The sequence below is a fragment of the Oryctolagus cuniculus genome, chromosome 19 (assembly GCF_051225735.1).
Source record: "Oryctolagus cuniculus isolate XC-2025 breed Fujian yellow rabbit chromosome 19, ASM5122573v1, whole genome shotgun sequence".
Classification (NCBI taxonomy): domain Eukaryota; kingdom Metazoa; phylum Chordata; class Mammalia; order Lagomorpha; family Leporidae; genus Oryctolagus; species Oryctolagus cuniculus.
Genome location: NC_142885.1, coordinates 14,907,636 through 14,931,081, shown reverse-complemented (window position 1 = coordinate 14,931,081; position 23,446 = coordinate 14,907,636). Strand labels below are relative to the sequence as shown.

The window sequence follows — 23,446 nt, the reverse complement described above, 5'->3', positions numbered from 1 at the left end:
TCCCGGCTGCTCCTCTTCCAATCAAGCTCTCTGCTAATGGCCTGGGAAAGCAGTGGAAGATGGCCCAATTGGTTGGGCCTCTTCACCTGGGGAAGAGGACCTGGAAGGGGACCTGGAAGAAGTTTGTGGCTTTTGGCTTCAGACGGGGCTATTTGGAGAGTGAACCAGCAGATGGAAGACCCCTCTCTGTAACTCTGCCTCTCAAATAAATAATTTTTTTTTTCTTTTAAAGCCCATTGGAATGACGTGCAGTGAAAAGGCTCTCCTATAGTGGAAATGGGACCGCTCCTCATCCACAGGTTCTAAGAAACAGGGCTCCACTCCAGTCTGACAGCCTCGTCTGGGTTTTTGGCCCAGGGCAGAGAAGGTAGATAAAGAAACCTGATCAGAGGATTTGAAGCTAATTTCACAGGTGGCTGCTCACTGTGCGCCTGACTGTTGTTATTTATAGAGCTGTAAGTGGTTGTAGCTACACACAGGAGCCTGAAAGGATGGTGGGCATCAGAGTGTAGTGGTAAATGCACACAAGTAGAATCCAGGGACAAATGGTCATTGGTGAGTGTCACTGCTGGAGTTAAATGAGACTCAATCTTCTCACTTCATTACCTGACTCCTCTGTAAAGTGAACAGCAAAGCAAAACAAGACTACCACTGATAGACGCTTTCTAATTTTTAATTGAGGTTGGCAGGGTTTTAATAAAATTGATTAGATACTGATTTCAGTCACAATTGAAAGACCTATCCATGGACTTATGAATCAATTAGAATTATATTTCAAAAGGACTCGATGATTTTCACCTGCTTCCCCATCTATTCCTCATCTTACCAGCTGGGAAACTGAGATGTAGCTGGGTTACATAGCCAGTTTCTCAGTTAGCAGTGGAGCTGTAATTGGAATATGGATCTTGAATCTCCAAAACTTTCGCCTTTTCTGTTTCTCCCATACTGGTCCTGTAGTTAAAATGCGGTTTTCTATATTTTGAATTTGAGGCTGTCTTTGCAGTCCAGGTGAAGGTTATTTTATGATGTTTCTATAGAATTACTTTGTGAATTGAGAAATTGTTCTATTGCTTTTGTTAACTAAAATGAAAAATAGTACTAAATTTCTTCTATGGCAATACAGTTATAGGAATAATGACAGTGCCCCTTTTAGCGAGAGGGAGCCAGTCTAGGAACTGTAGCCAGCTAGGAGCACACAGAAGAAGCTAGCTGTTGTGCATGGACTGGAGGTGTCTGCAGGTAACACTTGGAGGCAGTGGGTGCTGTGAGTCACACTTGGCCTTGGCATCAGCCCTGGAGACCAGCTCTCCTGTGGAGAAAACTCTTCTTCTGCCCCGCCCTCAGTAGCCCTTGGCAGAGGACTCCAGTAACTGTTTGTTTAAAGTTTTACCAGCTAATTATTCTGCACCAAATTGACAGGCATCTCTATTAGAGCATTTCCAGTCTCTTGAAGGCTCTTCACCACATTACTTGTAATCTAACCTCCATGCAGACTGCAATGGCTGGCTTTTGTTTGTTTTTCTCTCCTCTTCCCACTTATTTCAAAGGCCACACACCAGGTTCTGGAGACGGAGCTGCTTATAGCCTGGGAATCGGCTGCCTGAACTCTGCCCATCCATATGTGGCTGCTGAAACAAATGCTCTTGGGTCATTCATTCTCAGGTCACCAAACTCTGGGGTGAAGGCCTGAACACAGGCTCTCTACCAGAAAAACATGTTAATTCCCCGTCTGTAAGTGGAGGGAAGTAGATTAACTCAATGTTTTTAAACCTTCAAAATAACCTGGGGGAACTTGTTAAAAATAACAGGCTCCTGAATGCTACCTTTGTGGATTCAGGTTCAGTAGGTCTGGGGCCACATTTTGGAACATTCATTGTACTAATTGACTGCTAGGGTCTCATGTAGTCCTGATGGCTTTCACACAGTCCGTCCCAGTAGAAGTCGGATGTCAGGCCACAGGGAATTTATTTGTTGCTACTGTCAGTTCTTAGTTATTTTCCTCAGTCTCACAGATCTTTCCCCTAGGAGTTCCTGGGTTATAGTCCCAAGGTCCCTGGTTGGTATGTACCTGGAGACTAAAACATGACTTTCTTCTTGATTTTAAGAAAAGCTAATTAAGGAGAGAAATCTGCCATTTAAAAAAAAAATCATACTTTAGGTTGCAATCAAGGATAACTTTTAGAGAACACCCTCAATTGAGAAGGAAGTGTGTTTCTTGTACATGGGAAATTAATTAGGGTCAGCAGTACATATTTTAACTTTTGCTCTCACCCCTTGCAAGAATAATTTCTTTTATTGAACGGCTTTGATGATTTGCTAGGAATTATTTAAATGGACTCTAAATATTTTTAGCCCAGTAAGAAGATTCCAGTTGTGTGAATTTATTTATATCAGCACTGGCTTTGAGTTGTCTCCCCTGCCCTGGGCCTTACCTCTCACCTTATTCAGATCTGTAGTCTACATGCTGCAGGGCTCCCTGGGCATGCCCAGCCCTGCTACGTGTGTAAGGTAATTTCTTTGACCGCTTGAGAAGGAGCTGCTCATCTTTCTTTCTTTCTTCTGCTTCACTCATCCCACTTGACACCGCCAAACCTGCTGTGACTTGAAACACTGCTGCTACAGAGGCCGTCTCCTTCTCCTCATTGTGAATCTGTTTGAGATACATGTCTTCCTTTGCACTGGCAAGGACAGAATGACTTTTACTACTCAGACCGTTAGAAGTCAGTTCAGGAGGGAACAGGCCCGTGGTGATTTGGGGAGGGGTTTCTCCTCTGGTCCTTGTAACCACGCAGTTTGTACTGAGCTGGCAGCTGGCCATTTAAGTCGATGCTTGTTCTCTGGTTATAGAGTGGCTCCCAGTTGGCAGATTTCCCACTGGGATTCAGTTTCCTTGGCCACTGCTGTTTGTTGTGCTCACACTGATTTTTGCGGCATCTTTCCAGGCTCTCAAGTCTTTTCCAAGCAGGAGAGAAGGCAGAATGCTTTGCCCACCCTTACTTTTCTCCTTTTGGATATTCCATAGCTATTATGGAAGGACTTCCTGTGAAATAAAATGAGGGCACAGGAAAGCAGCATGCCAGTGGCACAGAAATGCTGTTAGCAACCTTGAGGCTTATCAGAGAGATTGGTCCTAGGAGTAACATTTGCTGCCTTTGTGCTTTTGAATCCCCTCCCCGGCCCCCCTTTGCTTGTTTTCTAAGGTCTAGGATTTTCCCTGAATTTAAGTATGGGCTGTTTTTGATCATTTGAATGGGTATCACCATTCAATAGGGAATCCACATGCAGAATGAGATGTCTCCTAAAACCAATTTGTAGTGTAAATCATTTGAAATGATTTCTTCAGTTGGTAATTCACTGTTTCAAATTCTCTGCTGGGATTTATGCATGCATCTCCTGTTTTACCAGGTGATTTGCTTTTATTATCCTGCTTTGGAAACTCCCTCCCTCTAACCTTTAACTGCTACCCTAGACAGTTGAACATGTTTTCAAGTGTGAGTAGGAGTTAAATACCCCAAAAGACAGCAAGCATTAGCCCTGCAAGCTTGGAAACCAGGAGGGCCCTGGGTTCCGGTAAAATTTCCCAACCCACTTGGTCAAGCTTTTGCAGAAAAGATTATGGTGCCTTTAGCATTGGTTTTGGAGACACCCAGTCCTATGGATAGGTGTGATTCTGGTGGGAAAGTAGTATCTGGCTGCCATTTGGAAAGACTTAGTGTCCTGGCAAGATCTTTCCTCTCATAGCTTAGAGTACCCAGGGAAGAGCCTCTCTGAGGATCCAGCTATCTTTTTGAAGAGGAGGAGAGAGTATGTGATGCTGTCTTCAGTTAGTTAGGCTCTAACACATAAGTTCAGAGGCCTCTGCTTTGTTTTGCCTGTCCGTCTTTTGCCTCTTCCTCCTTGGGATTCGCTGCCGGTTTTTCCTTTGTGGTCTGAGGGGCTTCTGACCTTGCCTGAAGGGCTTCAGACCTCAGGCAGTCTCTGAAGAAGAGGCATCCTGAAGGTGTGTTTTGATTTCACACATCTGTTGTTTCTTTAAGAGGAAATGAGCAGCTGGTAGACCCAGAACAGTGCCAAGGGGAGCTGGGGAGTTGTTACTTGTAAATGTAGAGGAAGACAGAAACAGACACTGGTAGGCGGTGCGTGATGTACAGCTGATGCCTTTAAGAACAGGCACTTGTCTTTCCATGAGTCTCTGATAATCGTGGAAGAGGAAGAGGGAGCAGGCATGTGGCTCGTTGAGTTGAATTGTTTTATTAATAAAGTTCACACATGCTTTGTACCTTCCAGTGGGGTTTACAGCAGGAAACAAGTAAACAAAAAAGGTCCTTACCCTCATGATGCTTAAATTCTAGTGAGACAGCAGTGGTGGTGATGAGAACTACGAAAGACAAACAGCAAGTGAAGATAATAGGATGGGGAGTTTTTTTTTATGTGTGTGTTAAGTGTGGTCATAGAAGGCCTCCTTATAAAAGACTATAAAGCAAATAAATACATTTGTGTGTTAGAAAGAAAATCCAGTGTATATATCCCTAAATATTTTGAATATGCCAGTTTTTTTAACATGTCAGTTTTAAACTTACTATGGAATGAGAACATGAATAGGCCCATTTTTTTCCCCCTCTAAAGGAGGGTTATCCAAGGACGTAGTTTCCTTCTAATCTCTGGGTATTCAGCCTCAGTTAACTGGATTAGAGTTGATCATCGCAGTTGCTTTCAGTGTGGATTGTGAAGTCCTAAGTTTTAAGAGTCTGCTTTTTATAAATTGTTACAAAATTATTCTGTGTGATTCATAGAGTCCTGCTCACTCCAAATAGATGTCTGGCAGTTTTTGTTTGTTTGGTTTTTGTTTTAATGGTAATAAGTAGCTTTTGGGAAATAAAGTCCCCTCCATGAAACTGGAGTGAGTGATAGATAGCACATAAACAGAACCCCTGCTGCAAAGCGGAGTGCCAGCCACCGCAGACACAACTCAGGCGCTGTTTGACAACATAACCCGGTGCAGTGGCTTTTTGCTGTCAGAAGGATGGAATGGTATGGTGGTGTTCCTTGCACTGCCCTGATAAACAGGAGTTATATTTGCTGTCAGTTTCTATGAAAGAAGAGGATTATAGGCAAAGGGAATCCTCATTTGTCATTGCCCTACTATGTGTTGGACTCTTTGTTCTTGAATCACATTCTAATTACATTGGTTCTACAAGATCGTCTATCACAGTGATTTTAATTTTTTATTTTAAGGATTTGTTTTATTTATTTGAATAAATAAAACAGAGAAGGAGAGACAGAAAGAGAGAAATCTTCCATCTACTGGTTCACTCTCCAAATGGCCACAACTGCTAGGGCTGGGCAGGGCTGAAGTCAGGAGGGTGGAACTTCATTTGAGTTTCCCACTTCGGTGGTGGGTCCCAAGCGCTTGGACATCCTCTGCTGCTTTCCCAGGCACATACACAGGGAGGTGTATTGAAAGCATAGCAGCTAGGATTAGAACCAGAACTCCGATATGGTATGCTGGTGTTGCAGGAGGTAGCGTAAGCCACAACGCTGACCTTTCACAGTGGTTTACAAAACAGCATTTCTGAGTTCTTAGTGTGTGATAACCAGCATTTTAAAAAGTACAACCAAAAAGATGATTATCAGAGCATCGCACTTAGAGCATATATTTTTTAACAGGCTTGTTTTATATATGCATGTACACATGCCTATACCAGATACTGTGAGTGATATATGGTTGTTATTATTTCATGCTCTGAAAGCCTTGAAAGACATAGGCCTATCAGGTGAGGTTTGGTATCATTTTGTAGGACACTGAGACTATGAGGTTAAGAATATTGCCTCTCACCAGAACTGAAGTTTGAACTGTGTTTCTCACAGGAAATTTTCCTCTCTAGTCACTTGGCAAACTTTGGAGTTCACAGAGACACTGATTTATCCCTGAATGTTACTCTAAAATCAGAGGCAGGAACATGTCCCCAGATTACCAGACCCAAGTGTGACTGGCTTCCCAAAACATCTGCACACGGTCTATCTCGGGAGAGAAGAAAACAACGAGGACTCTAGTTACTTCTTATTATTAACCAAGAAGGAAAATCTATCCATGCTTATCCTGTCAAAGAAACAGACTAGTTTTATCAAAGAGGAGAAACTTGAACCAGAAGCACGAACAGGATCTCTCTGTAGGGCATTCAAGAAAATCTTGTGTTGGTGAGACCAATGTCTAGAAGCAGAGAGGGCAGACCTAGCAGGAGGACCTTGCCATCCTGTGTAGAACGGTTTGGTTTCCTGTTGGGCATATATTTGAATAAACTTCACTATCATTTATTATAGAAACTATTGCTATAAAGTTTTAACACCAGTCTTACCCACTTCACAGCCTCCTGGGAGTAAGGTGGAACTTTCACTACTGTTTTGGGCAGCTATTTTGGCTTTAAAGTCAGACTTTCAGAGAGGCACTGTTTTCACTGGCATCCCTTCCTTCTTGCTCTGAGTCACTCTTGAATTTCTGATCTGCTCAGCTAGACTTTTTCTTTTTTACACAGAAGAAATTCCTCTTACCAAAGGTGCCAGAAAAATGCAGTGAAAACCTGCTCCCTCTCCTTATCTTTGTCTCTGTATTACCTTGTTACCCCATCCTACCCCAAACCCCCAATACAAAGTGACCTTTCGGCCCAGGGCCTTATCCTGGTGCATTGTGTGGCAGAGTTGTCTCTGGCTGCCTCCCAGGATTGTTAATGACTTCCTTTTCTGTCCTTCAGTAATTGCTTGAAAAGACAGCTGTTGGAGAGACCTTGCCCCCAGCTTGCAGGCTCATTAGTGCCAGCACTATGGAAGAGGGTACAAAGGAAGAAGGTGGGAGTTGCCAAGAGTAGCATGGTTGCGGGAAAACAAAAATAGAGGCTTTAGGGGAAAGGCTGTGGCATCATGTCAGAGACTAGACTTGGGGTTTGTGAGGTCTGGGCAGGCTTCACTCTTCAAGTACCTTCATGTGTAAAAGCCCAATACAGGGAAACAAATTGATGTTAAGTATTGTTCAGTTTTCAGAAGTCCTCACATTGGGATTGCTTTGGTATTGTTTGAATATTGGCTGAAAACCTTCAAGACTCTCATTTTTTGTGCAACTCTCAAGATCGGGACTGAGAGGGAAGAGTCAGCCTTCATTACCTGTCATTTATGACTTTTGCTTTTGTCTGTTCCCACGGTGATCTTGAAGCAGGTTTCAGAGCAGATATTTCTGTAGCATGCCCCTTAGAAGAATTAAAGGAATAGTTAATCAAAATCTGCACAGGCAGGAGAATCAAATACACCTGGGAACAGATACTCTGATTCTAGTGTGAGTTCAGACATCCACGCTAATGCTTCAGCTCTACTCTAATGCCTCTAGCACTCAGGACTACAGGAGAAACAGGATAGGACACTTGATTTTCTTTTTTTCCAAAGATTTATTTATTTATTTGAAAAGCATAGTTACAGAGAGGCAGAGAGAGAGAGAGAGAGAGAGAGAGAGAGAGAGAAGCCTTTCATTCGCTTGTTCACTCCCTAAATGGCCACAATGGCCAGAGCTGTGCCAACCCAAAGCCAGGAGCCAGGAGCTTCTTCTGGGTCTCCCACATGGGTGCAGGGGCCCAGGCACCTGGACCATCCACTACTGCTTTCCCAGGCCATAAGCAGAGAGCTGGGTCAGAAGAGGAGCAGCCAGGATAGGGATCGGAGCCCATATGGGATGCCTGTTTTGCCACAGCACTGACCCTGGACACTTGATTTTCATTTTTCAAGAACAGAAAGCACCAGGCTTCCAAGATGCAAATCTTTCCTGAAACCAAATTAGAAAAGGATTATATGCAGATGGTCTTTAGGCAAAGGTGCTGAAACAAATTAATGTTTACTGATATCAACAAAGGTTTTCAAGAAGTTGCAGAACTCTTCCTGATGACTTTTTTGGTGTTTACTCCTAAACATCAAGGATGCAACATCAGGTCACTTTGACAAAAGTACAGCCAGGTAGTTCAGATGTGCCTGTGTGGTTTTTGTGGTGCATCTTTTTATCTGAAAAGTAAAATGAGTAGGCAGTTCCCATCACAGCAGTGATCCTAAAACTTTGATACACATTGGAGTTATTTGGGGACATGAAAACAAAAATTTCCAGGCTGCATCCCAGATCTATTAAATGGGAATTTCTGATGGTGGGAACCAGGCCTCAATATTTTATCAAACTGATCCAAAATATTGACCAAGTTTGAACCAATATATTAGATGATGCTTCATGTTTATTATCATAGCTGGACTTCTCAGGGAGATATGAAATCCTAGAATACGGATATTCCTGTTAAGGAGATTCCTGTAGTTTCTATTACCATTCCCTTAGGAACACTGAGAATGCATTTCTGCTGGGACCCAGGGCCACCATACCTTTCGTGGGCGATAGGAGTGTTTGTCAGAATGAAAATATTCATCAGACAGCTTAAGACCAGCTTTAGTAGACCTCAGTGTGGCTGCTGGAAAATATAGGGGAGTAGATGGAGTACAGGAAGGGTCTTCTATTCCGATGATTATTCTTGGAGCTCAGGCCTGTTGCCTTTGGAGAATGTCTGTTGTCATCTGTAGTGAGACAAGGAGGTGTCTATGCATTCTATAATGCCTCTTTGGAAGTTAAAAACATTTGCCACTATTAGATATAACCCCTGAACTATTATCCTTACAAAGTTGGTATTATAGTATTTGTTTAAATGAATTCATTTTTCTACCTGGAAGAAGTGAATATATATTATGGTGTTAAAAATCAGAGAATCACTGTTTTTATGCAATCTAGGTTTTTATCACAGTCCAAATTATGGTTCTGTATATACACATTATATAGTATAATAAAAATGTGGGGAGTGCGAGGAGAGGGCGAGCAGAGGAGAAGGGGGGAGAGTGAACGTAAGAATTGTTGTGATCATGGAGTAGGAAACACATGGTTGATGGTGCTCTGATTGAGAACCACTTCCTGGCTTTGTGACCTTGGATAAAAGCTAATCACTATTCCTCTGTTTCCTCACCTGGGAGATTCAGATACTTGACTGTTAGGATTGTTTTGATGATTAAATGCGACTGACTGTTCCTGAAGAACTTAGACGAGTGTCTAGCACACGAGCAGACTGTTTCCGAGTTTCTTAGAGCAGAGCATCAACTTGCCCACTAAGCATTTTCTAAGACTAAGTTTCTAGATGGTGTTTTCTTCTATAAAGACAGTTAATGAAGGTATGCGGACAGCCAGAAATTCCCTTTCTTTGTGTTTGTTCAGGAAGTACTTTATTAATCTGCATTCTTCATGCTTTGCTGCTGAGTTGGGATTGCCTGTGCTTAGAGCTCCAACTGGGTCCCCTCCTCAGTGTAATCGAGACTCAAGTTGTTCTGTCTTCAGTCTAATTCCTATCTTTGAGCCCTCTGGTTGACTTCTTGGCCTCGCTAATCTGAACCCACCCAATAGCCCCATGCTTTTGAGCAGAGATCTGCTTGGAACTGATTATGATGGGAGGATGACCTCATAGTTTCAGATACTATCTTCCAATTTATATAACTCAGCCCTAAGCATGCTTTCTGAAAATAATGGCCCTAAATTGCTGACAGTTTGTCCTCTGCTCAGACTCCTGAATCTTTCTGTGCTCCCTTGACTGCATGCGATCTGCTGGAGCAAGATGCCTTTGTGCAGCCTGCATTTAGTGCACTTGGCGAGTGACCTCCAATAGAGCTGTGTGTTCCCTCTGAGTAACATGGGTAATGATTACAGCGACAATGCTGCTATTGTGTCCAGAGGATTGGGACTGTAATTTCATAATGAAATTGAAAAACATGAGATTAAAAACCTGAATATAGCACAGTAATTATATTTAAGTATCACAAATCATCTCCCTGTATTTAGTTAGGTGTTTGAGATTTGGCCTCTCTTTGTGGAGTGCGGTCACGGCGTTTCATGCGTCTGCAAAATGGAAGGCTTCAAATTTATGGCTAAAATGTGGGAATTGCTTTCTCTTAATGGGAAGGTGATGAGAATGGTATTGAATTTGAAGGAGCTGGTTTGCTTCATTGACTAGAGTCAAGAAGGGAGGTTGTAGAACAGCTGCCAAGGTAAAGAAATGTTTGGGTCTTTTCATGGTTTAATTCCCAGATACTTAGAAATGACTGCAGTCTCTCCTCTTAGAAATTAACTGACACAGTCTGGGCTGGGAAATTCTCCAGGCCTTCAACAAACAGTGGAGTTGAAGCAGTGTGAGTCTTTTCCTTACCTCAGGCACGGTTCCTGACTTAGATGAAAGACGGACCTCTGGCTTGTTGTTCATAGGTAAGGGGCGCATAGGCTCGCCCTGGCCCATTTCCAGTTGCTGCCTGAGAACTTGCATGTGACTTGCATTCTCCTTAGCTGGGCTGAGTCCTTGAGGGATAGGAGAGTGGGGAGGGCGTTAGTGCCTCCTGGTAGGCATTCCTGGGCAACAGGGAGTAGGGGAAGGGGCTCAGCACTGTTCCCTTACTATGAAATTAGAGGAGAAGGTGGTGGCCATCTCCTCCTTGATTTCTGGGAGACCTCAGAGATAAAATGAGAACAGAAGAGACAGTTCTTGCTGTCGTTCTGTAATTGATTACCTACCACTGGCACCTTTAGCTTTTTCACCTTTGTAAACCTCACAGATGACATTGGTGTAGAGGTCTACTCTCTCTATGCACATGTACTGCCTCCCTCCCCCAAATAATTTCTGCTGATATGGGCACTACAGCCTTCTCCTGCAAGATGTTGTTTTTCCCCGATTCTCTGAATTTATAGGAGTATTTGAACTACCTCAGGCCACTGCTTGTTGTTACAGTGTGATCCACGAGTTCCTAGACCTGCACACCCTGGCGTGGGGGCTGAGAAACTTGTGCATTCTCAGGGTTCAGTGTTGTGCCCTACCCAGTTGGAGTCTGGTTCTGTAACTGAATTGGGAGGGTTTGTGGCCTAGGAATGTGTATTTTTTAAAAAAGATTTATTTATTTGAAAGGCAGAGTTACAGAGAGCCAGAGTCAGAGAGAGAGGGAGAGAGCAAGGTCTTCCATCCTCTGGTTCATTCCTCAAACGGCTGCAACTGCCGGAGCTGTGCCAGTCCTAAGCCGGAAGCCTGGAGCTTTTTCTGGTTCTCCCCCATGGGTGCAGGGGCCCAAGGCCTTGGGCTGTCTTCTAGTGCTTTCCCAGGCACATTAGCAGGGAGCTGGATTGGAAGTGGAGCAGCTGGGACTCACACGGAATGCCAGCACTGCAGCTGGTGGCTTTACCTGCTATACCGCAGCGCCTGGCCCCAGGAATGTGAATTTTGACAAACACTGTAGGAATTCTTGCATGATACCACAAACTTTCTCACTGCCTTAGGGCCTAGTCTCCCAAGGGCAGGGCTGTTCCAGTGGGTATATGATGTTAATAGTGGCCTTGTAGAAAGGTGAACCTGTTGTTCAGGCCCCTGCTTAGGCTCCCAGGCATCAGTATCTGGGGTGAAAACGCTATTTTGGTTGATTCTGCTGCTTCTGGATACCAATACAAAAGTCCAAGTGCAGTGTTTTTTACTCCAGGCCTCTTAGGAAGCAGGTAGTCTGCCTCCGGTAGTAAACTGTGACTATCTAGGACCTATGGTACTTCCTGTCTCCCCTAGAACTCATTGAAAATTCTACCAATGTTCATATTTTTGGCCTCTCAAAGTGCATAAAAACAATTCAATTAAATTCATCAAGCATTTATAGAGTGGTGACTGAGACTGAAAAACTGGACCAAGGGGAAAGAAACAGATAAATGAAATAGTTCCCAGGCTCCATTCATGCGGCCTTGTTCCCCTGATGTAGATAGTTCTGACACACAGACCTGTGGCAAATGTGCTATAACTTTCCACATGATAGTGTCTTTCAAAAAGTGAAGTAAAAACAGAGTGCCATGGGAATGCAGTGGGGAGAGTGGGCAGTGAGTTCAGGTAGGCAAAAGGCTTCTTAGGAGAATGGCTTTGACCAGGTCTAGGGCAGGGGGTCTCAGCCTTGGTGTGCTTTAGAATAGCCTTGGGGAATTCTAAAAAATTTCAGTGTTCAGATCAAATAAAAATGGAATCAGAATTTCTGGAGTTTGGACACAGGCATCCTTATTTTATAAAGTTCCTCACATGATTTTACTACGCAGCCAGGACTGAGAACCACTGTTACAGATATACAAATGGACTTTTACCTCGATGGGGAGCAAGCAGGGAAGGAAAAGCCTCCCGAGTCTGAGCAAGGCTCAAGGCAGCACAGTGAATGCTGTTGTGAACGCTACTCAAAAAGGTGTGACTGGAGCATAGGACTGGTCTCTGGAGTGAGGGTAGAGGGAAAAGTATGTTGATTTGTTCGGTTTAGGTTAAAATGTTGTGCCAAGGAATTAGGAGAAATCATGCTTTACACTGTCTTGCAAACCCCTTTTGACCTTACATGAAGATGAATGAAACCTAGGGAACTTCTTGCTTGTCCAAGGTGATAACTCAGAGATAACAGGAGGATCGCTCAATCCCCACTGCAAAGCTCTTTATCTCAGACCTGCTCTTTCAAACTTACGCCATGCTTAGGGCTTTCCCTTGGCATCTGTTCTTTGGCATTTGCCTTTTGTCAAAGCAAACTGAAGGTAATTTAGGGTCATGGTAGCAGGAAGCTATTGATGTTGGATAGGAATATGGCGAAATTTGTCAACTTTTGGCTGGGCTCCTGTGAGGATAATGTGAGAAAATTGCTGGGCAAACTGGGGGCAGATGTTTGCAAGTAGAAGTGTATATATTTCTGTGTTCTTGCAGCTGCATCCATTTTGTGCCTGATTCCACTAAGGACTGGTACTTTATCTGCTTATTGCTGTTTCCAGGAAGTTAATTTGCAGGTGCTATAAATATGCACGGTTCATATACTTCATTTATTCTTTCTCCCTGGAAGCTTCTCCTCTTTATTAGGCTCTTTTCAGTTGTCTGTTTGGTGCGTGTATTTTTTATGTCACTATTTTCACACTAACAATAAAGCTGCTTCATTTTGCAGGACTCACTTTGGTGCTTAGGACAGGTGCAACCTGGGGAAGCCCATGTGTGAAGATTTTACTTTGTGTTGCAAATAGAAGAACCCAGAGAGTGAGCTCCTTTTCCTCCATTGTTAATGTGGGGACTATACATTCACAAACATGAACCTTAAAACAGTTCATAGAATAATGTCACTCACATATCCATCCATCCACTTCTTGTTTATTCACCAATCCATCTCTCTATCACTTTAGAAAACTTAGTAGTTCAGAACACAGACTTCTGAGTTCAAACTACTTGAGTCCACTTTTGTATCTTTTTTTTTTTTTTTGGGACAGGCAGAGTGGACCGTGAGAGAGAGAGACAGAGAGAAAGGTCTTCCTTTGCCGTTGATTCACCCTCCAATGGCCGCCGCTACCGGCGCGCTGCGGCTGGCGCACTGCGCTGATCCGATGGCAGGAGCCAGGTACTTATCCTGGCCACAGCAGAGAGCTGGCCTGGAAGAGGGGCAACTGGGACAGAATCCGGCGCCCCGACCGGGACTAGAACCCGGTGTGCCAGCGCTGCAAGGTGGAGGATTAGCCTAGTGAGCCGTGGCACCGGCCCTTTTGTATATTTTTATTAATCTTTAAAATTGACAGAATTCTAGTAATACCTCATAGAGTTGATAATTTGGGATTCATCCATGTAAAATACCTAGAAAGTGACTTGACTTAGGAAACTCAATATTTGCTCCTGCTGTTGTTGTTATTAATTGTTGTAAAGAAAATATATCAACAGATGCATCTGGTCCATTGGCTTTTAGTTTTGAGACCTGAGAATTTATTGGGGGAAAAAAAGGTTTGAAAGGGAGGTCAGACTGGTTCGTAGAGGACCATGGTTCCAGATTTTAGAAGTATAGACAGGAACACTTCAAGTTTTGGTCTTGTTTGTGAATCAAAAAGTTATTCTTGCAACTTTGTGTAAAATAAATCATTGGTAAAATTCAAACAGGTAGAACAGTATGTTGATGGTATAAGGCACAACAAAATAAGGAAGTGGAGACTAGTGATTGGAAGCAAAAGATTTGCTCCAAAGGTCCATTCTACCTAGCTTGAAAAGAGGAGATGGGAAGTTAATTGGGAAGTGGAAATATCTCCATCCTTGATGAGAGGAAGGCTTGTTAAGTCCACCTCGTTACTGGTTCTAGGAGGTAGATGGACTGGCGCCAGAACATGGAGCTCAGGATTTTCTGTTCTCTGCTTTGACATGGCTCATTGTAAACAGGACCCAATTAGCTCTCCAAGCGTGCCTGACTGTTCTCTCTCCACCTAATTACTTTGTGGAGCTTGGGTTCATGCACAAAATTACCTTGATTAAAACATAAGTTTATGGAGCTGTCAATGGTGGAATACTACCTTGAGAAGATACGAACATTCAGGGCTTCTGTTGTGGCCGGAATGACGCAGCTTCTGTGCTTCTCAGTTTCCAGGGATTGACACCTTACATTTTCAAATGCTGTTTATGTTCATCTTCCTCAACAACCACTGGGCAGTATAGTGAAAAGATGTCGTCTCACTGAGGAAGGACAGAGTGGAGCAGAAGTCGCAGATAGGAAGTAGACTGTACCATCTTGCGGTCTTTCCCAGAATTGGACCTTTTTGTGGTGTGCTTTGGAAGAAGAAAACCAGTTATGGCCAAACCGCACTAAATTCAACAATTGTGGGGATGGTGCAAACAGATTTGCAGGGCATTGGGAAACAAATGCAGCTGTAGTATTTTTAGAGAGGTAACTTGAGCAAGGACAATCAAATACTGCCTAGCAGAATTTTGGGGGGGGGGGGGAGTTGTTCTCATGTATAATTAGAAATATCATTATCATATATTAACTCTATTGGATTTTAAAAAATTGTTCTTTGAAAGTGTGATTATGTGTGTGTAATCTCATTCATGCTCTCCTTTGGCCTGACATCCAGGGTCTTTTACTCAGCCTAGTTTGAGTAGTTTGCATTAGAAGTTTTAGATTAAACAAAGTCCATGTAAATGTGCAAGATTTTTGTTGTGAAGATTCAACAGAATCAGTGTGAGAGCGCCTAGAGAGTGGATAGTTGTTCATTTTACTCCCTCTTTCTACTTTGAATGTGGGAGTGGCTAAGCTTCCACTTTTGGGGTCCTGCTCTCCCATCCGTACCTCCGGGATATAACTTCTTCAGGACCTAGGAACTTGGAAGAAGGTAGTATTTCCAGAGCCCAGGTACCCCTGCCCTCTTGTCTGGGAGTCAGTGGCTCTCAGACTCTGCCGTGTGCCTGAGTATCCCCTGGGAGGCTTGTTACATTTTCAGTTCCACAAGGGATAGGTCAGGTTCAGTAGATTTGGAGCCATTTTCTGGCTCCCGAATCTGACCCTTGATTTCTGTACCCCTCCGGGGCACACTCATTGTTCCTGGAATTGATAATAAGGCAAGTGGGTCACCACCACTAACCACAGAGCTGTGAAGCTCTTCCTTTCATTTTTGCCCTTTTAGATCCACACTAAAGAGTCTGAGATATGCAGCCAAGTGAGAATAGGGCCTTACCTTCCCTGTACAGAGACAAGGGATTGGCTGAACTTGGAGGCCGCCGGGCATGTATAGCGTTCTAGAAGACCTCCCTCTCAAATGGGCTTCTTGGCAACCTAACCAGTAGCCGCCATACCATCACACTGGGCTTCCTTTATTTAAGATACTCTTGGCCAGCGCCATGGCTCACTAGGCTAATCCTCTGCGGTGCCGGCACCCTGGATTCTAGTCCCAGTTGCTCCTCTTCCAGTCCAGCTCTCTGCTGTGGCCCGGGAAAGCAGTGGAGGATGGCCTAAGTGCTTGGGCCCTGCACTCACATGGGAGACCAGGAGGAAGTACCTGGCTCCTGGCTTAGGATCGGCACAGCGCACCGGCCATAGCGGCCATTGTGGGGCGAACCAACGGAAGGAAGACCTTTCTATCTAACTCTGCCTGTCAAAAAAAAAAAAAAAAAAAAGAAAAAAAAGATACTCTTTTCTTTTCCAACACTATAACGTTATATCTTCACCAGTACCTCAGATTAAAAAAAAAAAGGAAACAGAAGGAGGCAAAACAAATCCCAGAACCCCCCCTCCCCCTTTCTAAAGGCTGAAAACATAAACCGTATTTGAGAGCAACAAATGAACTTTATTTTTATTTTCAGGGAGCTGGGCTTCTAGCATCTGAAGAAGTCTTTTTATTTGAGAAAGGAAGGAGGCTGGTATAGTGAGAGGGCTGTGCTCTGGGGAATCAGGAAACTTGGCCCTGCTACCAGCTGCCTGGGGCTCCTTGATCAGAAGTTGTCTCCACTTTGAAACCTTTGCCCTGTCTGTAAAATGTGAGAGCCCTGGAGCTATAGAAGCTGTCCTGTTTTATTTTTCTGGTGATGAGGCTCCTTGTGCATGATGGGCATTTTCTCGACTTTGTTGATCATTTGTAAACTTGAGAGGCATAGCACATCCCTGCTCACTCAGGGTGCCTCTTCATCGCCGTTTCTTAAAACTGCAGCGGCTGTGTGATGGGAGAAGCTTCGAATGTGGTTCATTCTTATCCGACAATTAAGCAAGCTGCTACACCAAGTGACTTTCCCTAAGGTTGGGGTGTAATGTGGACTGTTTTCTCCTTAGGATTTCCCTTTCCCTTCTTCAAAGTGTGTGTGTGTAACAGTGCATTACCCATTCCTCACCATGCCATTATTTCTGTATTCTTCTCATTGTCCCTGGAACTCTGGACCATTCAGGTGCACTTCTGGGCAGAAACACTTCTAACTGTGGCCATCAAGAAAGCACTCCGACCTCCAAAATTATAATTTACTTTACATAAACCTTCTAGAAAAAGTATTTGGGGCCAGTGTTGTGACCTAGTGGGTTAAGCCACTGCCTGCAACACCAGCATCCCAGATGACCCAACTGTTCTACTTCTAATCCAGCTCCCTGCTAATGTGCCTGGGAAAGCATTAGAAGATGGCCCAACTAATTGGACCTTTGTGCCCATATGGGAACCTGAAAGAAGCTCTGGGCTCATGGCTTTGGCCTGGCAAAGCCCAGGCAGTTGCAGCTGTTTGAGGAGTGAACCAGCAGATGGAAGATCTAATTCTGCCTTTCAAATAAATAAATCTTTTTAAAAAATGAAAGAATTTGGTCTTTCAATGCCAGCATATTTATATTCTATACTGATACATTATGAAATATGTAAGTATATGTTGGAAGACTGGAGAAAAGGGAATATGTCTTGTTGGTAAGACTGTAGATTGGTACAGCCATTGAGGAACACAGTAAGTGAGCACAGAATGGTGGTTTCTAGGGGGATTTGGGGGAGGGGGAAATGAGATATTGGTTAAAGGTTATAACACCACCAGGAAGTGTCAGGGTCTCAAGTCCGAGGCTGGCCCCTGACCAGCAGGGGCCACTACAGATAATCCAACAAGGCGAACGGGAGAGGTAAGGTCGACGGGTGATGAACGCACCACAAGCACCCGTGGGTTGTCGAAGCAGGAACCACTTTACTGAAGTGTGCAGGCTTATAAAGCTTACAAAAAGACATGTACAGTAGGGGAGCCAATCAGCGAAAAGGTCACGCAGGCGTGGGTGGAGCACGCACAGGGGCACCTTAAGCAAAGTATAGGGCTCACGCACTGTCCACATGTCTGGAACTACAGCAGACCTATCCCTGCTGGTGGTCTGATCTTATGCAGCTTAACCGCAGTAGCCACAAACACGCCCCTCAAACATCTGCCAGGCGCCATATTGTAATGGAGGTTTTAGGCAATGCCCAACATTTCCCCCTTTTTGTTTTATATTAGAGAGTAAGAAGAACTGAGCAGAGAGTGTGCTTGTCTTAGGTTGTCCCCTGACTGGAGTCAGCCCTTTATGGAGCATGTCTGTCTTAAGTTGTCCCCCTCTGGGGATCTTAACCTGTCTGTGACTACTACTCCAGCTGCTAGGGGCTGTCCCAGGGGTTCTTACCCGTCATTGGCTACCACCTCAGCAACTCAGGGTATGATGTATTATACCTCTACATCTTGGCAGTGGCCCTGGGCGGATGTATAGGGTTTCCAATCTGGCGCTTCAAAGTGGCATATTGTTGTCAGATCACAATTAATTGGACCGCAGTGAGTGATCTTAGACAAATTTACAAGGACAATGGAGACTAAGGGTCCTACAAGGGGGAGGAGATAAGGAAGCCATCCCAAGGCCAGACCACAGGACCTTCTTGGAGGGTCTTGAACTGGTCCTGAAGGATGCCGGAGCGATTAGCATAAAAGCAGCACTCCTGATGTACCATGATGATCCAGTCACAAGGAGGCAGAGTCCAATATGGTCTTTTTATCCCTCAAGAGAAAAGAAAAATCACTCTTCAGGAGGGGCCCTCCTGGGTGACCTTTCTTGGCAGAGGGGAGATATTTAAGGTTTCTCACAGGTACCCATATGGGGTTGGAATTCCCCTGAGGGAAGACACACCCAAATCCTCTACCAGTGCTTATCAGTGGGTCCAGTCCTCGCCAGCATCCCGTTAGTGGGTCCTTCCATTTTACCCTAACCGAAAGGTAGGGTACTTGGAGGGACCAGTGTTTGTGAAAGGCTGACAAGGGCTGATGTTTTTGGAAAATTTAAAATATGAACATGGCCATTCGTAGCTGGTTTTATGGGGGTATGATTCCCCCTTTTTGTTTTGTAAGTTGGTCTTTTAAAATTTTATTTTGTTTTTTGATGATTGTCCTTGAGGGTTGTAAGAAATTTTAGTAGAGTGTTGAGTCATTTTACATCTTGGCAGCACTTTTAATTTAAACATCCCGATTGGTTATTATCTCTGTAAGATGAGTTATATCTTTTGACATCTCCAGGGGCCCTCTGGAGATACCAAAAGTCCAGAGAATTTAGAACTTTGATTTTCAGAAAGTTTGTTAAAGGTGCCAAGAGAACTTAGAGTATCTGGTCAAAATAGAATTCCTTAACATTCTGAAATGACAGCCATTTATTTAGTTAGGGCGATTTTAACACTTTTAGACCAGATCTAATCATGATTATGTTTAACATAACTTTTTAAGACTTAAAAAGAGATGTTAGTTTTTTGCAAAAACAGATCTGTAAAAGAAACAAGTTTAAAGCATATGAAAGACATGTAAAGGCTTGTATACACAGAATTTATTCTTATTTTTATAAGTCCACTTTAGCTGGAAAGCAACAACATGAATACAACATAGGTCTGACATCATTTACCACATTTTAATGTACTTTGTAGCCAAAAATTAGTACGTTTAACCTGAGCATTTTAACCAAGGCTGTGGGCTAGATCTGATCAGATTTAAGGTAATCACTCAAACATTAAAGACAGGCAAATCCAATAAAACGCGAAATCTTCAAAACACTCTCAGATAAGTCAGCTACAGCAGCACAGAAAAGAGCTGATAATCAGCGTAGGAGCCTATAGCTTAGGACAGGGAAACACATCTCCAAACAAAGAGGCAGAGAATGAGAGACTCCTATAGGGCTGGAGGAAGTTTCATTAGCTGGAAAGAGAAAGACACATCAGGTTGGAAAGGGTTAATGGAATAAGCTTTTGGTCCCTTAGGTAAGGCCAGTAGTAGCCAAAGGCACCCCCCCCCCCACCGTGGAGGACATTGAGAGGAAAAAAGCAGCCCTAGGGAGTGCCCACCCTAGAGATATCAAGGCAAAAAGTTTTATTTATCCTTTTTGCTTTGAAGTACTTAAGGTTTCTGATTGGCTTACTGAACAGTCAGGTGTGTCTTTCGTATTCACCTGTGAAGACTTAAGAGGTAGAAGTTTAATCCAAATTTCAAGGAGGTAGTCATGTTTAATAGCACCTGGCAAAGGTCCCTTTTATTTAAGCTGAAACTGACCTGAAGAGGATCTTCTTATGAATGGCTTGCTCAGGAATTTCTAATGTTGGAGTTTTTGTTAAAAACTCCTTGATTGCTTGGAACACCTCTGCAGCTCCCCGGTCCAGCACAGGGACTGTTTCAGAGGCTTTTAAGCAAACACAAGACTTAGAATCCAAATCCTGGAATCCGTAACAACTTTCGTAGCTACGCTTTTCAGTACAAAGTCTGCATCAGGGCCTCTTTAAAGCTATACACAAAAGTTTGGAATCCAAATCTTGGAATCCAAATTCCACAGAATCCTGTCATCAGTAATTCCCAATACCGGAGCTTTTATTTAGAAGCTCCTTAGTTCTCTGGAACAACTTTTGCAGCTACCCTTTTCAGTACGGAGACTGCATCAGGGCGTCTTTAAAGCTACACGCAAAAGCTTGGGATCCAAATTTTGGAATCCAAAGTCCACAGAATTTTGCCATTCTCAGAAATCTCAGCTGCCTTTAAATATCTGACCCTATGTTATGGCCATGCCTGCATGGGTGCGGCAGGCCACGTTGACTTGAAGAGAGTGCAGAGAAAGGCCGTGGTCCCCCATTTACAGGGAAGATTGCGCACGCGGGGCCTAGCAGGACTTGGCCGTGGGGTTGGGTAGGCACGCTGTTTACAAGATGGCGGCGGGTGATCCAAGGGAGGGAAATACCCATAAAGGGGTGGCCACAGGGGCAGCACTAGGCCGAACTTCCCCCTCTGTATTTGCAGGTGTGGTGGGTTGAGGCAGCGCTGGGCCTTCAGGGGTTACCGCCACACCTGAAGGCTCTACCTCAGTCCCAGCTGCCTTTGAGGATTTAGGAGCCTCCTGACTTTCCTCATCAAAGGCCACCCAGCCCATCTGTTTCTTACCAACCGCTTAGGTGTGCAAGGTGTTCTGTGTGGCTTTAAGCCTTGAGTTTTTAGTATGTATCACAGCGCCTTAGGCGCTTGGTCCTCAAACTTAGCATGAGATTGCCCTATCCTTTTGGGGATACCTTACCTCCAGAGCCTCCGATTAGCTGCATTCGCCAGTACTTTTACTTTGGCTGGAGTCAGTCCTTCTTTAGGGCTCGTTCGAGCCCGTTGGGTGCCACTTGTTGGGGTCTCAAGCCCTAGGCTGGCCCCTGACCAGTAGGGGCCACTACAGACACTCCCCAACAAGGCAAATGGGAGAGTTAAGGTCGACCGGTGATGAACACACCACAAGCACCCGTGAGTTATGTCGAAGCAGGAACCACTTTATTGAGGAAGTGTGCAGGCCTTATAAAGCTTCCGAAAGACATGCGCAGTAGGGGAGCCAATCAGAGAAAAGGTCACGCAGGCGTGGGTGGAGCACGCACAGGGGCACCTTAAGCAAAGTATAGGGCTCATGCACTGTCCACGTGTCCGGAACTAAAGGGGCCCTATCCCTGCTGGTGGTCTGATCTTATGCAGCTTAACCTTAACCGCAGCAGCTGCAAACACGCCCCTCAAACATCTAAGCTACATAATTATATATACGATTTCTTCAAACTACCTGGGAATTCTCTAGATTGGTCTTTGGATTTGTAACTCCAAGTATTTGTTAACTTTACCTCATTTAGTTTTTCTGCTTAGAAATCCAAATTCTTCCCCAGCTCCGTGTCTTTTTTCCTTTTTTTTTGGTTCTTAGCTTTCACATTTGTTTGTTCCTTCTGCTTGTAGTACTTCCAACTTCCTTACCTTTTATTTTTTTAAATTACTTATCTGAAAATAGAATAACAAGAGAGGAAGAGACACAAAGAGATCTTCCAAGAGTTCAGGATCCAGATGCCTGCAATAGCCTAAGGTGGGCCAGGTTGAAGCCAGGGGCCTGGTACTCAGTCAGTGTCTCCTGCATCGGTGGCAGGGACTCAAGTACTTGAGGCACCAGCTGCTGCCCCTGCACAGGTGCAGTAGCAGAAGGCTGGACCAGAAACAGTAGCTGGGACTCAGACTCCAACACTGATATGGGACACAGGTGTCCCAAGGTGAGCAGCTTAACCTGCTGCTCCACAACATGTGCCCCTCTTCCCCCTTTTTACCTGGCTACTTCTCCCTTATCTTTTACATAAATGTACATAACTGATACTTCTTTCACTGTTTCCCCAATCAAAAGATAATGGAAAACTAGTTGACAATTAACACTTAGCAGAAAGGACTTAAAGATTTGAGTATCTCACGCACCAGCATCTTTATGTAGGTAAGGCTGTGTCAGTGTCCTGGTTATTGAATGTGCACTGCCTGCAACATTCAAATAAAAACAGCGGAAGTCAGATAAACATGTAGCAGGACATTGGTTTCTAACCGTTCACTGCAGGTTAGCATACTCACCGCCACCTTGTGGGTATCAGAGTTATCTGTTCCCAGACCAGCTTTAGGAAAGTCCCAACTCAAATCTCCATGCTGAAAGATCGCAGGCCATTTGAGAAAATGTGATCGTTAAGATTAAGCCACAAGACCAAGGCTGAATAAATCAGAATCAGAGCAGCAGGAAAAGAAAGGGAAGCAGCAAGAAAAGTTAGAGTGGGAAAGGCCACCCTTGTATCGGGGATCTGCTTTGTAGAATTCCAAAGCAGCCCTTCCTTTTGGTGTCGTCTTCTGCCCTTAGGTACAGCTGGGTCTCCCTAACCTCCTGCCCACTGCTGGGGTGAGGCTGTGAAGCTGCCCTTGCCCACAGACTCACTCTGGTTTGGTATTTTTATCAACTCTCACTTTCACCAGCCTTTATTGTCTTTCATTCTCCCTGGCAGTGAGCATGACAAAGGTCATGGAATCTGGCAGAGTTGGATTCATCTCTGCTCCCTTGATAACAGCTAGCACGGGCCTTGGGGGCATACACGCTCTTGACACAAACTGATTCAAGCAGTATGACTCAGAAGGCCTGCATGACAGGGCCCTTCCCATCGCTGCAGCCACAAACACATCTTGCAGCTCTCCTCACCCTGAACCTGCGGTGTTGCTGGGAGAGCTGTGATTTTGTTTCTGAGCCTTTTCATTTGTTTATTAAATTTCCATGGGGATACTTCTAGCTCCTTCACGTTTTAGAACTTTTAAAAATATCTTTATTTATTTGAAAGGCAGAGACACAAAGACAGAGATCTTTCTGATCTATTGGTTTATTCCTCAAATGCCCATAACAGCCAGAGCTGGGCCATGCTGGGAGCTGGGAATTCAGTCCCCGTCTCCTATGTGGGTGGAAGGGACCCAACTGCCTCCCAGCGTGCACAATTAGCAGATAGCTGGAATGGGAAATGGAGCTGGGACTTCAACCCAGGCACTCCTTTATGGGGTACCTGTGTCCCAAGCTGCATCTTAGCCTGCTGCACCACATGTCTTTCCTTCCTTCAACTTTTTACCTGGACAACCCCTGCATATTCAGAGAAATCTGCATAAATAACTTCTTTCACTCTTTTTAAGCTGGGATAATTGTTCCTGCTATGTGCCTTTGTAGTCCTCTCCCATCCTTAGAATCCTTTTGTCCTATTTTTTGGTTCATTCTTCTTCTTATTCAGTCTCCACTGTGTGTGTGGCTGGGATACAGATGCGTGCTCCCTTCC

General features: G+C 44.2%; 1 protein-coding gene and 1 long non-coding RNA gene across 8 annotated transcripts in view; one reads left to right on the top strand and one right to left on the bottom strand.

Moving 5' to 3' along the window:
* AUTS2 (activator of transcription and developmental regulator AUTS2) overlaps positions 1 to 23,446 on the top strand; it is a 1,250,408-nt gene that overhangs the window by 189,036 nt on the left and 1,037,926 nt on the right. The window lies entirely within an intron of this gene.
* Positions 17,634 to 21,400, bottom strand: LOC149120359 (uncharacterized). The gene is made up of 3 exons (XR_016225607.1): positions 19,884 to 21,400; positions 19,753 to 19,791; positions 17,634 to 18,354 (listed from the first exon to the last, which is right to left on the bottom strand). It is a non-coding gene; the product is annotated as an uncharacterized LOC149120359 (long non-coding RNA).